The 17,690-nt window shown below is 46.3% G+C and overlaps 1 protein-coding gene and 1 long non-coding RNA gene across 2 annotated transcripts in view; one reads left to right on the top strand and one right to left on the bottom strand.

Moving 5' to 3' along the window:
• Window positions 1-17,690, bottom strand: part of LOC120919166 — a 129,378-nt gene that overhangs the window by 82,536 nt on the left and 29,152 nt on the right. The window contains exon 2 of the long non-coding RNA XR_005744523.1: window positions 11,956-12,072. This is a non-coding gene — a long non-coding RNA (uncharacterized LOC120919166). The remainder of the gene's footprint in view (window positions 1-11,955; window positions 12,073-17,690) is intronic.
• The window catches only part of JPH2 (junctophilin 2), a 98,550-nt gene that overhangs the window by 65,218 nt on the left and 15,642 nt on the right, over window positions 1-17,690 (top strand).

Raw genomic sequence — 17,690 nt, 5'->3', positions numbered from 1 at the left:
TCCAGGCCCTCCTGTAGAGTTTTATTTAAACGTGCCTTTTTAACTTCCATTAGGTCCAAATCTCTAAGTAGGACGTCACGAAATACTTTGAGAGAGGGTGCCAAATTCCCTGGGGGGTTGAATAGGGATGCATTGGATAAACCTGAATGGGAATAAATACTAGGGGCAACGGTATTAGAGAAAGTATTTGTGGCCATATACCTCTTGATATTTAATTTTCTGACAAATTTATGTATGTCCATGAACGTATGGAATTTGTCCAAACCCTTAGGGGGTGCGAACTTGAGACCCTGATCTAAAATAAGTTGTTCGGGTTTAGTTAGAACCTTAGAACTCAGATTGAAAATACCCTGTCCTACTTTTACATTTTTGGCCGCTTTGGCAATTCTAAGACGCCTCCCCCCTCTGGTTCCTCTCCTCTTTCTCCCTGTCTTTTTGTGCCTTGGGGAGGTTTGTGAAAACCCCAGCTGGCTTGATCGTTAGACGACCGTGGAACCAGGGGGTTGGCGGAATTGCCAGAAAAATTGTTGGTATTGGGATATTGTAAGAAAGAGGGGGCAGGATCATATCCCCAATAATTGTCTGGACTCTCCCCATCACGTAGTGGGAAAAAAGAGTTCTGGACTGGCACATTGTAGTCCCAACCAGAGGCCCCCACTGTCTGATAGGCGGATGGAGAGTAAGGGCCCCAATCAGACCCTTGACTGGGTCTCCAACTCACAGGCTGGTCGACAAAGGACCCTCTTCCTCTAGGGGGATTATGATTCCACCCTCTACCTCGAGGGTTATGTCCCCTCGGTTTAGATTGGGTGCCTTGATACATTGGGCCTAAACCCTGATGATAAGGTACACCAAGGGGAGCCGTTGGACGGCTATAATACTGTTGAGTAGAACCCCCCCTGGGAGCATTGGCAGCTCTCCTGGGAGATTGATAAAGGGAACCACCTCTCCCCCTATTAGTAGTAGGATTCTTTTTAGGAACCCCAAGAGGGACCTGCGAGAAGCCTATAACACCCCCCACAGGTGGTGGTGCAGAAATATCCATCTCATTGGATGCCACTTTGGCCGCCTCCTCCAAAAGCTTTTTCTGCCAGTTAAAAACTATATGTCCCTGGTAGTCACCAATGTCCCTATTATATTTCTTCTTTTTCTTAGATCTCTGGTCCTTGTCTTCTTTTTCAAGAATTTTCGAAAGGGACAGAGATTTTTCTTTATAATCCTCACTAGTGATAAAGGGAACAAGTTTCTCTTTAATACTTTTAACCTCCTCATCAATTTTAAGTAGTTTACTGGTCTTCCTAGTGACCAAAAATTTGAGGAATGATACCCCAGCTTGGTTAAAGTATTTATACCACTCTTCGAGGTCGTAGATATACGTTGGAAGAATGGCACGGCTGCGCAAAGCAACGTATATATACGTTGCTTTGAATTTTGTGCCATGCGGCGACGCGAGCCCCGTGACCTTGCCCACCGGACCTGCGAACACGATGTCCACCAGTGTCCCACGATCGTGTCACGGAGCTGCAGAACGGGGGGATGCAAACAAGGCATCTCCCTGTTCTGCCTAGTGACACAACACGGATCTTCTGCTCCCTCGGGAGCAGTGATTAGGGTCGTGTCACATGTAGCCCAGCCCCCACACAGTCAGAATCACTCCCTAGGACACACTTAACCCCTTCCCCGCTCCCTACTGGTTAAACACCTTTACTGCCAGTGTAATTTACACAGTAATCAGTGCATTTTTATAGCACCGATTGCTGTATAAATGACAATGGTCCCAAAATAGTGTCAAAAGGGTCTGATGTGTCCGCCATAAAGTCGCAGTCACGATAAAAATCGCTGATCGCCGCCATTACTAGTAAAAAAATAAAATAAAAAAATGCCATAAAACTATCCCCTATTTTGTAGAGCATATAACCAATCAATAAACCCTTATTGCGATTTATTTTACCAAAAATATGTAGAAGAATACGTATCGGCCTAAACTGAGGAAAAAATGTGTTTTTTAATATATTTTTGGGGGATATTTATTATAGCAAAAAGTAAAATAAAGCTTTTTTTCAAATTTGTCGCTCTTTTTTTGTTTATAGTGCAAAAAATAAAAACCGCAGAGGTGATCAAATACCACCAAAAGAAAGCTCTATTTGTGGGAAAAAAAGGACGTCAATTTTGTTTGGGAGCCACGTCGCACGACCACGCAATTGTCAGTTAAAGCGACGCAGTGCCGAATCGCAAAAAATGGGCCTGGTCTTTGGCAGCCAAATCCTCCGGGGGTGAAGTGGTTAATAAAGAACGTTCATAAAGTGCATGCCATGCCCTTTGTATTGTATGGGAACTCTGGACGGCTCAGACAGGAGCTGCTGGTCTGTAATAGACGTGCTTGATAAAATGCCACCCGCGTACCACCTGGAAAATCGCCAGCCAGCGATGGGCTTAGCAAGATTCAGCTCATAATTGCTTCTAAACATCGAAATGATTAGCTGGTCTGCTGGATGACAAAGGTCTGCTGGGCACTGGAATTCTACACCCCCTGACAATAGGAAGAACATTATCAGCTTTAGCTCCTCACAAACACAGACACTGGGATCAGTCATAGGAGGTCTGACAGCTACACCTGCTTTGGCATCACAGGACAGCGAGAGGGGAAACAATCATCCTGTGACCTACAACAGAGGTGTTCATCAGGGTCCCCGTGACCTGGTGCCCCCACAAGCCAGCATGCCCCTGTTCTGGAACCCCCGGGGGTCAAAGTGCACATGTTATAGAACCCCCCAAGGGGTCAAAATGCATCTGTGTTAAACACCCCTGATGGTAAGGGAGTCCCTGTTCTGCATCCCACATGGGTCAGGGTGCCCCTAGTCTGCATCCCACATGGGTCAGGGTGCCCCTAGTCTGCATCCCACATGGGTCAGTGTGCCCCTAGTCTGCATCCCACATGGGTCAGTGTGCCCCTAGTCTGCATCCCACATGGGTCAGTGTGCCCCTAGTCTGCATCCCACATGGGTCAGGGTGCCCCTAGTCTGCATCCCACATGGGTCAGGGTGCCCCTAGTCTGGCTCCCACATGGGTCAGTGTGCCCCTAGTCTGCATCCCACATGGGTCAGTGTGCCCCTAGTCTGCATCCCACATGGGTCAGGGTGCCCCTAGTCTGCATCCCACATGGGTCAGGGTGCCCCTAGTCTGCATCCCACATGGGTCAGGGTGCCCCTAGTCTGCATCCCACATGGGTCAGTGTGCCCCTAGTCTGCATCCCACATGGGTCAGTGTGCCCCTAGTCTGCATCCCACATGGGTCAGTGTGCCCCTAGTCTGCATCCCACATGGGTCAGTGTGCCCCTAGTCTGCATCCCACATGGGTCAGTGTGCCCCTAGTCTGGCTCCCACATGGGTCAGTGTGCCCCTAGTCTGGCTCCCACAGGGGTCAGTGTGCCCCCAGTCTGGCTCCCACATGGGTCAGTGTGCCCCTAGTCTAGCTCTTACATTGGTTGGTGTGCCCCTAGTCTAGCTCCCACATGGGTCGGTGTGCCCCTAGTCTGCCTCCCACATTGGTTGGTGTGCCCCTAGTCTGGCTCTTACATTGGTTGGTGTGCCCCTAGTCTGCCTCCCACATTGGTTGGTGTGCCCCTAGTCTGCCTCCCACATTGGTTGGTGTGCCCCTAGTCTGCCTCCCACATGGGTCGATGTGCCCCTAGTCTGGCTCCCACATGGGTCGGTGTGCCCCTAGTCTGGCTCCCACATGGGTCGGTGTGCCCCTAGTCTGGCTCCCACATTGGTTGGTGTGCCCCTAGTCTGGCTCCCACACTGGTTCGTGTGCCCCTAGTCTGCCTCCCACATGGGTCGGTGTGCCCCTAGTCTGGCTCCCACATGGGTCGGTGTGCCCCTAGTCTGGCTCCCACATGGGTCGGTGTGCCCCTAGTCTGGCTCCCACATGGGTCGGTGTGCCCCTAGTCTGGCTCCCACATTGGTTGGTGTGCCCCTAGTCTGGCTCCCACACTGGTTCGTGTGCCCCTAGTCTGCCTCCCACATGGGTCGGTGTGCCCCTAGTCTGGCTCCCACATTGGTTGGTGTGCCCCTAGTCTGGCTCCCACACTGGTTGGTGTGCCCCTGCTCTGGTGGACCCAAAATAGTAGTATGATCCCCCCCACTTGGTCTGGCTGCAATGAATCAGTGTGCTCCTGTTCTGGTGCCCCCATGGCTAAGCATGTCCCTGTTCTGCCTCGCATATGGATCAGCAAATCCTGGTTCTGGAAACTCTAGTGATCAACATGACCATGTTCTCACACCCCTAAGGGTAAGTGTACCCCTGTTTTGCCTACCATGTGCGTTGAGTGCCCTTGTTCTGGCTCCTACACAGATCAGCATGTCTTTGTTCTGGTTTCCACACGAGTCAGTGTGTCCTGTGACACACACTCCAGAGCCCTGTATGCTTTTTGGTACAGTTCATACGCCTGACCACTGCGCTCTGTACGCTGGGCTTTATATGACATGCTCTTGACCACTGCACTCTATACGCTGGGCTTTATAGGACATACTCCTGACTTTATATGACATATTCCTGACCACTGCACTCTGTACAGCATATGATATTCCGCTGACCACTGCACGCTGGGCTTTATATGACCTATTCCTGACCACTGCACTCTGTACAGCATATGACATACTGCTGACCACTGCACTCTGCACAATGGGCTTTATATGACATATTCCTGACCACTGCACACTGGGCTGTATATGACATACCCCTGACCACTGCACCATATACTCTGGGCTTTGTATGACAAACTCCTGACCACTGCACCCTGTATGCTGGGCTTTATATAACAAACTTCTGACCACTGCACTCTGTACAGCATATGACATACTCCTGACCACTGCACTCTGTATGCTGGTCTTTATATGACATACTGCTGACCACTGCACTCTGTACATGATCTACTCCTGACCACTGCACCCTGTATGCTGGTCTTTATAGTACATACTCCTGAACCCTGCACTCTGTATGCTGGTCTTTATATTACATACTCCTGACCACTGCACTCTGTACAGCATATGACATACTCCTGACCACTGCACTCTGCACACCATATGACATACTGCTGACCACTGCACACCATATGACATACTGCTGACCACTGCACTCTGCACACCTTATTACATACTGCTGACCACTGCACACCATATGACATACTGCTGACCACTGCACTCTGTACAGCATATGACATACTCCTGACCACTGCACTCTGTACACCATATGACATACTGCTGACCACTGCACTCTGCACACCATATGACATACTGCTGACCACTGCACACCATATGACATACTGCTGACCACTGCACTCTGCACACCTTATTACATACTGCTGACCACTGCACACCATATGACATACTGCTGACCACTGCACTCTGTACAGCATATGACATACTCCTGACCACTGCACTCTGTATGCTGGTCTTTATATGACATACTGCTGACCACTGCACTCTGTACATGATCTACTCCTGACCACTGCACCCTGTATGCTGGTCTTTATAGTACATACTCCTGAACACTGCACTCTGTATGCTGGTCTTTATATTACATACTCCTGACCACTGCACTCTGTACAGCATATGACATACTCCTGACCACTGCACTCTGTACACCATATGACATACTCCTGACCACTGCACTCTGTACACCATATGACATACTGCTGACCACTGCACTCTGCACACCATATGACATACTGCTGACCACTGCACACCATATGACATACTGCTGACCACTGCACTCTGCACACCTTATTACATACTGCTGACCACTGCACACCATATGACATACTGCTGACCACTGCACTCTGTACAGCATATGACATACTGCTGACCACTGCACTCTGTACGTTGGGCTTTTTATGACAAAGACAGCATTAAAAAAAAAAAAAAAAAAGAAGAAGAAGACGTCCTGTGCTGGAAGTGTTCCTAAAACCCTGCAAAGTGGCGTTGTGCGACCTTTGCAGATTATAAATAGCGCAGAGCTATTTCAGTGGAATTCCTCCAGTCTCCGGACTGGGACCCGGTGAGAACTCTTGTCTCATGAATGGGAGACGCCCGGTGCTGAATACAAGGCGTCTTCCTGCGGGATCCTGCGATCTCAGTGCCAGAGAATAGGGAGCCCATTGCCACTTATCACACAGAACATTCTAATTGCTTTTCCTCCACATTCCTCTTGTTTGCATTGGACTTGCAGCTGAGAATTCGAATTAAATGGAAGCCGTGGAAATGATTCTTCTATCTTGGCAAGCGGAATAGGCAACAATGAAGGAAGGGGCTTTCTAAAGAGGGGATCTCTGGGATCGGCCGCATGATGTTTATTATACTCTCTCTATTCACTAGGGGAAGTCCGGTCTATGGGACAACAACAGCTTCCTTAGCCAATGGGCTGCTGGTACTATCCAGGCAATACCGCAACTGCGCTAAAGTCAGGACTTGGTTTACTATAAACACATTCCAAGACAGATTCACGCAGCCCTGAATTTATTAATACATTAATATATTTAGTAAACCCAAGATCATATTTATGTGCTTGCAAAAAAAAAAAAGGTAAACTTAGTGACAAAAAACTAAGTAAAACAAATGCAATAAAAAATCAATTACATCGAATGGACAGCAGCATCTAAATCACCAATCCGATTAGGATGTGTAACAAGCGAACCAACAATAAACAATGTGCCATTCTTGTGCTAGGTATAAGTTAATAAATCACATAAGAGATGCAATAAAAGTGCATTAAACATTTGATGAGCTCATCCTACATTTACATATCTGTGCAAATAAAGTCCATATAAACATGTGCAAAAATATATATATATATATATATATATATATATATATATATATATATATATATATATATATATATATATAGACACACACATATACCTATATACAGTGGGCCAGATTCACAAAGAGTTTCGCCGGCGTATCAGTAGATACACCGACGTAACTCGCAATCTAAGCCCGTCGCATGTTTAAGTGTATGCTCAAACGGAGATCCACTTAAACCTACCTAAGATACGACGGCCTGCGCCGTCGTATCTTGGGGTGCTATATTTCCACTGGCCGCTAGGTGGCGCTTCCATAGAGCTTGGCGTAGAATATGCAAATTAGTAGATACGCCGATTCACGAACGTACGCTTGCCCGTCGCAGTAAAGATACGCCATTTCCGTAAGAGGTATGCTGGCGTAAAGATAAATCTGCCCCCTAGGTGGCGTATCCTATGTTAAGTATGTCCGTCGTTCCCGCGTCGAAATTTTACGTCGTTTGCGTAAGTCGTCCGTGAATGGGGCTGGACGCCATTTACGTCCACGTCAAAACCAATGACGTCCTTGCGACGTCATTTAGAGCAATGCACGCCGGGATATTCAAATCAAATCCGTTACGCCCGCCCAAAAATACGCCCATCTACGTGAATCTGCCCCAGTATATATATATATATATATATATATATATATATATATAGATAGATAGATAGAAAGATAGATAGATAGATAGATAGAGAGATATATATATATATATATAGAGATAGAGATATAGATATACATCGATAGATAGATAGATACATACAGTATCTCACAAAAGTGAGTACACCCCTCACATTTTTGTAAATATTTTATTCTATCTTTTCGTGTAACAACACTGAAGAAATGACACTTTGCTACAATGTATAGTAGTGAGTGTACAGCTTGTATAACAGTGTACATTTTCTGTCCTCTCAAAATCACTCAACACACAGCCATTAATGTCTAAACCGCTGGCAACAAAAGTGAGTACACCCCTAAGTGAAAATGTCCAAATTGGGCCCAAAGTGTCAATATTTTGTGTGGCCTCTATTATTTTCCAGCACTGCCTTAACCCTCTTGGGCATGGAGTTCACCAGAACTTGCCACTGGAGTCCTCTTCCACTCCTCCATGATGACATCCCAGAGCTGGTGGATGTTAGAGACCTTGCGCTCCTCCACCTTCCGTTTGAGGATGTCCCACAGATGATCAATAGGGTTTAGGTCTGGAGACATGATTGGCCAGTCCATCACCTTTACCCTCGGCTTCTTTAGCCAGGCAGTGGTCGTCTTGGAGGTGTGTTTGGGGTCGTTATGTTGGAATACTACCCTGCGGCCCAGTTTCAGAAGGAAGGGGATCATGCTCTGCTTCAGTATGTCACAGTACATGTTGCCATTCATGGTTCCCTCAATGATCTGTAGCTCCCCAGTGCCGGTGACTTTTCCTTAAGGTTCCCCTAACGGGGAAGTTCCTTCAAGGACTGCGCAGGCGCAAACTTGCCGACGGAAATCCCCGAACCTCGCCCGGCATCCAGGCTCATTCTTTAACATCCCCGTGGATTGGAGGATGTTAAAAAAAAGAGCCAGGAGGCCGAGCGAGCGGTCCGAGCGAAGCGAGGACGTGAGGCCGACCGGCCACTTTCCTCGAAATCCACGTCGCCCTGGATGCCGGCCGAGGTTCGGAGATTTCCATCGGCAAGTTTACGCCTGCGCAGTCCTTAAAGGAACTTTCTCGTTAGCCGGAACCATATCGGCAGATCACCGGCAGCACTCATGCAGCCTCAGACCATGACACTCCCACCACCATGCTTGTCTGTAGACAAGACACATCTGTCTTTGTACTCCTCACCTGGTTGCCGCCACACACGCTTGACACCATCTGAACTATATACGTTTATCTTGGTCTCATCAGACCACAGGACATTGTTCCAGTAATCCATGTCCCTAGTCCGCTTGTCTTCAGCGAACTGTTTGTGGATTTTCTTGTGCATCATCTTTAGAAGAGACTTCCTTCTGGGACGACAGCCATGCAGACCAATTTAATGCAGTGTGCAGTGTATGGTCTGAGCACTGACAGGCTGATCCCCCACCCCTTCAACCTCTGCAGCAATGCTGACAGCACTCATACGTCTATTTCCCAAAGACAACCTCTGTATAGGACTCTGAGCACGTGCACTCAACTTCTTTGGTCGACCATGGTCTGAGCGATAACTGTCCTGGTAAACCGCTGTATGGTCTTGGCCACCGTGCTGCAGTTCAGTTTCAGGGTCTTGGCAATCTTCTTATAGCCTAGGCCAGTGTTTCTCAACCTTTCTCCAGTTGAGGCGCCCTTAAAAAGTATTTTCAGTCTTGAGGCAGCCCAGTCCAAGGCTTGGTTCACATTACTGTGTGTGTCGCAGAACACACACAAAATCATGCCCATTCCTGACACAGACACATGCTCTGCTCTTTAGGGGTACCATTAATTCTTAATGATACCCCCACACATTGGAAAACATGGGGTGCTTTTGCTGCAGTGCAATTAAAAAAAAAAAAAAAAGGTTGGCGACTTGTTTTCCTGCATTTTTGTGGGTACGGAAATTAATGGACTGCCCTACATGCAGCTACACAGATGTGAACCAAGGGCTTATTCACATGTTATAGGGGCAGTAAAACCACATGGTTGAGCTGTTTTTACCACCCCCAACTTTTCCACCTTTAGCTGCAGAGGCAGCAGCTGAGGGTGTTCACAAGCTCTACAAAAGCCATACTGATGGTACAGGAATGGGGGGGGGGGGCAGGATTAAAAGTAACATACACACACACACTCATACAGATACATGCTTACACACAGACACTCACATGTGCACACATTCACAGACACATGTATAAAGCCATTTTAAAATTAATCTACCATAGCTTCTAGCTCAGTACCTTTCCAGATTCCTCATTCAGCCGGGTACTGCACTCTAGGGGGAAGCAGCGAGCACAGCACACTCCTCTGCACTATACTTTCACTTTTGAAGCCGACAGAGCTTCTCACAGTTCAGCAGGAGAGCTCATCTGACAGCCTTCTCTCCACTGACCCCGCGGCACACCTGAGAACCTCTGACGGCACACCAGTGTGCCGCGGCACACTGGTTGAGAAAGGCTGGCCTAGGCCATCTTTATGTAGAGCAACAATTCTTTTTTTCAGATCCTCAGAGAGTTCTTTGCCATGAGGTGCCATGTTGAACTTCCAGTGACCAGTATGAGAGAGTGAGAGCGATAACACCAAATTTAACACACCTGCTCCCCATTCACACCTGAGACATTGTAACACTAACGAGTCACCCGACACAGGGGAGGGAAAATGGCTAATTGGGCCCAATTTGGACATTTTCACCTAGGGGTGTACTCACTTTTGTAGCCAGCGGTTTATTAATGGCTGTGTGTTGAGTTATTTTGAGGGGACAGCAAATGTACACTGTTATACAAGCTGTACACTCACTACACAACATTGTAGCAAAGTGTAATTTCTTCAGTGTTGTCACATGAAAAGGTAGAATAAAATAGTTTCGAAAATGTGGCTGGTGTTTCAGAAACCGGCATTGCTGCACAGCCATTGGGTGCCTTTATTTCTCTTATAGGCAGTACAGCGGTGCTCAAATGAATGGTCAGCGCAGCCATTACTTTGACAAGCTGTCACCAAAACCAGCCCGCTGAGCCATCCTCCCACCGGGAAACTCCCTGTAGACCCTATGGCCAGTACATGCCTGCATGGGACCCAGAGAGAGCACCACAGGGAAACAGCAGAAGAACTTTCAGCTGGATGAGCCAAAGAGGTGCGATCCGCAGCCAAACATTTGGATGGGTCCAGACAGCCCTCTATGGCATAGGTGACTGGCCAGTTGGATGTACAAATGGCAGGTACATTTCCGATGACAGGGGGAAAGATTAATCACCAGGCAACCTTTTTTTCCCCAGTACATTGGTTTACAGTGCTATCAAGAGGTGTTGGCTTTTGGACACCTGGAAAAAAAAAATCCACAACATGAGCCTACATGGCCCAACCATGTAACCTAGCCCTTAGACTGAAACACTTAACTCTCATGCAAACCCGAAACCATTAACAGCTAACCATCCCCTACTTAACCCTTAACCAAACCCGAACATGAAATCCCGAAAACATAACCTTGGCCATAACCCCAACCCTTAATTAACACTTAAATTGAACCCTTTTCCCAGTAGTCTTACGTACTTCGTCATTGAAAGGGTCAGCACTGAATCAAATGGCACCTACTGAAGGCAATACGTTCTTGTTATGTAGGAGAATGGGTCTTTGAATGCTCATGATGTGCCCACCAGTTCGCAGAACAAAAATACAAGGAACGAAGGGGGGTGCTTGTTTAGGGTCAGTGAAAACCCTGCAATGGGTGGTTAATTATCCTCTGCAGATGAAACAGGGGCCTTAATTGTAAAGCCTCATACACACGATCGGACTTCCATAGGACTTTTCCGTGGATTTTGCTCCGAATGGGCGTGGGCCGTGAGCCGTGAACTTGGTATGCTTACACAAGGCAGGACGTTTAAGCCAACTTTCACCAAATCACGTGTTTTCTCAGCTCTTTACCGCCACCCTTTGGGCAACTTCTGCTATTGTTGTCTGATCTTTAGTATTGGTTCTGAGCATGTGTGTTTGTACTTTGGACTTAAAGCGGAGGTTCACCCTAAAACAATTATATACCATTCCAACCAGCATACTGCCGACATGTACAGTATGCTGTTTTTACTTTTTTTTTTTCGCTGTACATACCGTTTTATACTTGTTTTTCTTTCCAGACTCCCGCGGGGAATAGTCGTTCCTATGAAGAGGCGTAGAGGATTGACGTGCGGCTAAGGCGCGTCACGCATTCCGAAAATAGCCAGACTGGGACTCGACTATATACGGCGCCTGCGCAGTCAGCTCCTAGTCTGTGCGCAGGCGCCTGGGTGCAGAAATATTTATGGCGCCCCCACATGGGCGTGGTCATTTTACAGGCCACCTCTGCAGGCGCCTGGGTGCAAAGCACCCTGTGCACCCTGCCTAGGATCGGCCCTGAGTCTCACCAACACTGGCATTACAGCGATAGGTCACTTGAATTAGGAATAATGTCTGTACATCTGAAGTTCTACTTACATTGGCTGGGGACACAAACTTTTCCAGTACATTACGAAGACAATAGAACGAGGGAAGTCTTGTTACATCTGATGACAGCTTCTAGGAGACAATTGAATTCCGTTCTCTGGAGGTGACCTGCACATACAAGTGAAAGGCACGGCTTTATAAAACTTTCATAAGTGGATAATTATTTTACTACTAACAAATTAAGGTGACCACTAAGTCACCGGTTCTGGTGGTCCTGGGGGATTGATTGGACCAGAAATAAAGCTCTCACGTTTCTGTAGAAAGCTCATCCATTATTAAGCAGCCACCAGCTCGACAGACTGAGAAACTTGTCACGTTTTTCGATTGACCCTGCGATAACCAGCATTCTAAAAGTTCTACATTGTTCAGATTTTTTAAGTGTTTAACATTAACATTTCCACTCTACATGAAACTAAAAAAAGTTTTAGCTGGAGATACTTTTTGCAAATTGTTTTTAGTTTAATGCCTTTCACATTCTGACCTTCCTTTAAACAGTATACATTAGCCTTTGTTAGACTTTTTATCCTTGAGGAGCCCTTGAAATCATTTTTAGGTCTTGTTAAACCCCTGATAAAATCAATTCATTTGGGGGCAGTAATAAAAATGTGCTCCTTACATTGGTGATCAGTGGGAAGAATGTCCCTTACATTGGTGATCAGTGGGAAGAATGTCCCTTACATTGGTGATCAGTGAGAAGAATGTCCCTTACATCAGGGCTCGACAAATCCCGGGCGCCAGGTCGCCATGGCGACTAGAAATAGGGTCCTGGCGACTTGAATTTTTTTGAGCTGGGGCCATCTGGTGGTGAGCCGTTGGTATTACAAGTTATTACCACCAGATGTGAGCTGGCGCCATCTGGTGGTGGCCGTTGGTATTACAAGTTAAGCATTACAAGTTAAACAGCAATTCTAATGTTGTTTTTCACTATTTTCACTGCCATCTTCTTCCCTCTAATTAGAACCCCCAAACATTATATATATTTTTTATCCTAACACCCTAGAGAATAAAATGGCGATCGTTGCAATACTTTCTGTCACGCCGTATTTGCGCAGCGGTCTTACAAGCGCACTTTTTTTGTGAAAAAATGACACTTTTTTTCATTAAAAAATTAAGACAACAGTAAAGTTATCCCCATTTTTTTTTTTTTAATTATAAAAGATAATGTTACGCCGAGTAAATTCATACCCAACATGTCACGCTTCAAAATTGCGCCCGCTCGTGGAATGCCGACAAACTTTTACCCTTTAAAATCTTCATAGGCGACGATTAAAAAAATCTACAGGTTGCATGTTTTGAGTTACAGAGGAGGTCTAGGGCTAGAATTATTGCTCTCGCTCTACCAATCGCAGCGATACCTCACGTGTGGTTTGAACACCGTTTACATATGCGGAGGCTGCTCACGTATGTGTTCGCTTCTGCGCGCAAGCTCGTCGGGACGGGGGCGCGTTTTCTGGCTCCTAACTTTTTTACCTGGCTCCTAGATTCCAAGCAAATTTGTCAACCCCTGCCTTACATTGGTGATCAGTGAGAAGAATGTCCCTTACATTGGTGATCAGTGGGAAGAATGTCCCTTACATTGGTGATCAGTGGGAAGAATGTCCCTTACATTGGTGATCAGTGGGAAGAATGTCCCTTACATTGGTGATCAGTGGGAAGAATGTCCCTTACATTGGTGATCAGTGGAAAGAATGCTCCTTACATTGGTGGTCAGTGCGAAAAATGTCCCTTACATTGGTGATCAGTGGTAAGAATGTCCCTTACATTTGTGATCAGTGAGAAGAATGTCCCTTACATTGGTGATCAGTGGGAAGAATGCTCCTTACATTGGTGGTCAGTGCGAAAAATGTCCCTTACATTGGTGATCAGTGGTAAGAATGCCCCTTACGTTGGCGATCAGTGGTAAGAGTGCCCCATACATTGGTGATCAGTGGGAAGAATGCTCCTTACATTGGTGATCAGTGAGAAGAATGCTCCTTACATTGGTGGTCAGTGGGAAGAATGCCCCCTTATATTAGTGATCAGTGGGGAGAATGCTCCTTACATTGGTGACTGGCGGGAAGAATGTCCCTTACATTGGTGATCAGTGGGAAGAATGTCCCTTACATTGGTGATCAGTGGTAAGAATGCCCCTTACGTTGGTCGATCAGTGGTAAGAGTGCCCCATACATTGGTGATCAGTGAGAAGAATGTCCCTTACAAAGTTTTAGCTGGAGATACTTTTTGCAAATTGTTTTCAGTTTAATACCTTTCACATTCTGACCTTTCTTTAAACAGTATACATTAGCCTTTGTTAGACTTTTTATCCTTGAGGAGCCCTTGAAATCATTTTTAGGTCTTGTTAAACCCCTGATAAAACCAATTCATTTGGGGGCAGTAATAAAAATGTGCTCCTTACATTGGTGATCAGTGGGAAGAATGTCCCCTTACATTGGTGATCAGTGAGAAGAATGTCCCCTTACATTGGTGATCAGTGGGAAGAATGTCCCTTACATCAGTGATCAGTGGGAAGAATGTCCCTTACATCGGTGATCAGTGGGAAGAATGTTCCTTACATTGGTGATCAGTGAGAAGAATGTCCCCTTACATTGGTGTTCAGTGAGAAGAATGTCCCTTACATTGGTGATCAGTGGGAAGAATGTTCCTTACATTGGTGATCAGTGGGAAGAATGTTCCTTACATTGGTGATCAGTGAGAAGAATGTTCCTTACATTGGTGTTCAGTGAGAAGAATGTCCCTTACATTGGTGATCAGTGGGAAGAATGTCCCTTACATTGGTGATCAGTGGGAAGAATGCTCCTTACATTGGTGATCAGTGAGAAGAATGTCCCCTTACATTGGTGATCAGTGAGAAGAATGTCCCTTACATTGGTGATCAGTGGGAAGAATGTCCCTTACATTGGTGATCAGTGAGAAGAATGTCCCTTACATTGGTGATCAGTGAGAAGAATGTCCCTTACATTGGTGATCAGTGAGAAGAATGTCCCTTACACTGGTGATCAGTGGGAAGAATGTTCCTTACATTGGGGATCAGTGAGAAGAATGCTCCTTACATTGGTGATCAGTGAGAAGAATGTCCCCTTATATTAGTGATCAGTGGGGAGAATGCCCCTTACATTGGTGATCAGTGAGAAGAATGTCCCTTACATTGGTGATCAGTGGGAAGAATGCATCTTTACATTGGTGATCAGTGAGAAGAATGTCCCCTTACATTGGTGATCAGTGGGAAGAATGTCCCCTTACATTGGTGATCAGTGGGAAGAATGCTCCTTACATTGGTGATCAGTGAGAAGAATGTCCCCTTACATTGGTGATCAGTGGGAAGAATGCTCCTTACATTGGTGATCAGTGGGAAGAATGCTCCTTACATTGGTGATCAGTGAGAAGAATGTCCCCTTACATTGGTGATCAGTGAGAAGAATGTCCCTTACATTGGTGATCAGTGGGAAGAATGCTCCTTACATTGGTGATCAGTGGGAAGAATGCTCCTTACATTGGTGATCAGTGGGAAGAATGCTCCTTACATTGGTGATCAGTGGGAAGAATGCTCCTTACATTGGTTGTCAGTGCGAAGAATGCTCCCTACATTGGTGATCAGTGGGAAGAATGTCCCTTATATTCAGGATCAGTGGTAAGAATGCCACTTGCATTGGTGATCGGTGGGAAGAATGCCCCCTTACACTAGTGACCAGTGGGACGAATGCCATTTACAGTAGTGGTCAGAAGAATACTACTTAAAAGACAGCTAAAAAGATCATTGGTGTCATGCAGCTGGCTCTGCCAAGTTGGCCCTGGAACTTTTCAGGAACCATCAAATGGGAGGTTAATCAGCCACAGGATAAAAAATCCCTAGCAACCTCTGGAGCAGTGTTTTTCAACTCCAGTCCTCAAGGCACACCAACAGGTCATGTTTTCAGGCTTTCCATTATTTTGAACAGGTGATTTGATCAGTTTCACTGCCTTAGTAATCACCACAGTCGTTTCATCTAAAGGAAATCCTGAAAACATGACCTGTTGGTGTGCCTTGAGGACTGGAGTTGAAAAACACTGCTCTGGAGAAACCCTTAAGTTTCACAAAACCCTGGATTAGAAAGCCAGGTATACAGTACAATATAAATGGTAAAGCAGCATAAACAGTGATCTTCTTTGAGGAAACAACTGTTCTCTCTGGTGCCAGTTATGTGAATGAATGTCAAAGCCTATAGGCAGGTTTTCTCTAAGGCTGATCCTCGTGTTTCCTGTTTGGCGAGATCATGTGACCGATACCATGGCATCTGATCAAAAGATTGGCACCTTAGGGATCCTAGAGTAGTGTTACATTAGGAAAGGTTATTTACTGTATGTATATAAGAATATTAGGGATTTTGTGTTGTGTTAATGAACATGTCTTAGCACATTAGAATATTGCTCATACATAACCAATAAACACTATCCGACTGGTAAGGGCACTAAGAAAAGCCCCCCTGATGAATAAGGTTGATACTGGATATCAATAATTCTTCAACTTTCTCGATTTTCATAGCTATAAACAGGACCCCGTTTAATTTTCCACATGTGGTGGCCGGCCTCATGGACGGTGGTAGCAGGTTATTTAAGTCATGGGTTTAGGTTTCAGCATTTTAAGAATGTCTCAGCACACATTCTCCGAGTCCTGCAGAACGTTTACCATAATCCTTTGAGGTACGCGGGTATTTCTGTAGAAATGCGATGCCTTTTTCTCTTTGCTCCATTTCTATAATGTCCTTCGCAGCACTTCACCCCCGACATGGACAGACAACAGCTGGCGGTGTATACTTAGCTCAGGGTGAACTCAGTTTCCTGCCTGTAATCTTCACACTGGAGCAAAATGCTGCTGCTACCTGGTTATTTCACGTTTCATATACGAGATATCACCTTTATCACTAGACCTAGGAAAGAGGGATTATCACTACGGTCTAGCAGCATAGGTAGCGTGGGGTCTGTAGCCTTACATATATTGGGTGATCCATGGTCTGTAAAGTTCAGCTGTTGGGTGGCCTGGAGAACCTGTAACCTTTCAGCAGTTTGATGCCCTCGAGGACTTGTTGGGTGGCCTGGAAGACTTGTAACCCTTCAGTAGTTTGCTGCCCTGGAGGACCTGTAGCCTTCTAGCTGTTGGGTGGACTAGGTGACATGTAGCTTTCCAGTTGTTTATTGGACCAGGTAAACTGTACATTTCCGGCTGCTGAGTGTCCCATGAAACTTGCAACTTTCCAGCTGTTGGGTGGCCCAGGGGACCCATAACCTTCCAGCTGTTAAGTGGGCCAGGAGGCCCGTAACTTTACCACTGGTAACATTCCAACTGTTGAATTGCCCAGAGGACATGGCCTTCCACTTCCTGGGTGGCCCAGTGGACTGGTAACCTTACAGCTGTTGAGTGGCCCAGGAAACCTGCAACCTTACAGCTGGGTGGCCTGGAAGACCTGTAACCTTCCAGCAGTTTGCTGCACTTGAGGATCTGTAACCTTCGAGCTGTTGGGTGGCCTAGGTAAACTAACTTTCCAGCTGTTGAGTGGCCCAGAGAACTTGCAACTTTCCAGCCTAGGAGGCCCACAAACTTCCAGCTGTTGAATGGGCCAAGGGGACCTGTAACCTTTGAGGTGTTGACTGTCCTAGGGGACCTGGCCTTCCAGTTGTTTGATGGCCCAGTGGACTTGTAACCTTATGGCTATAGAATGGCCCAGGAAACCTGTAACCTACCAACTCTTGGG

The sequence above is a fragment of the Rana temporaria genome, chromosome 12 (genome assembly GCF_905171775.1).
Source record: "Rana temporaria chromosome 12, aRanTem1.1, whole genome shotgun sequence".
In the NCBI taxonomy this organism is placed as follows: Eukaryota; Metazoa; Chordata; class Amphibia; order Anura; family Ranidae; genus Rana; species Rana temporaria.
Note: the sequence above shows the minus strand (reverse complement) of the source record. Positions and strands in the feature narration are given on the sequence as shown.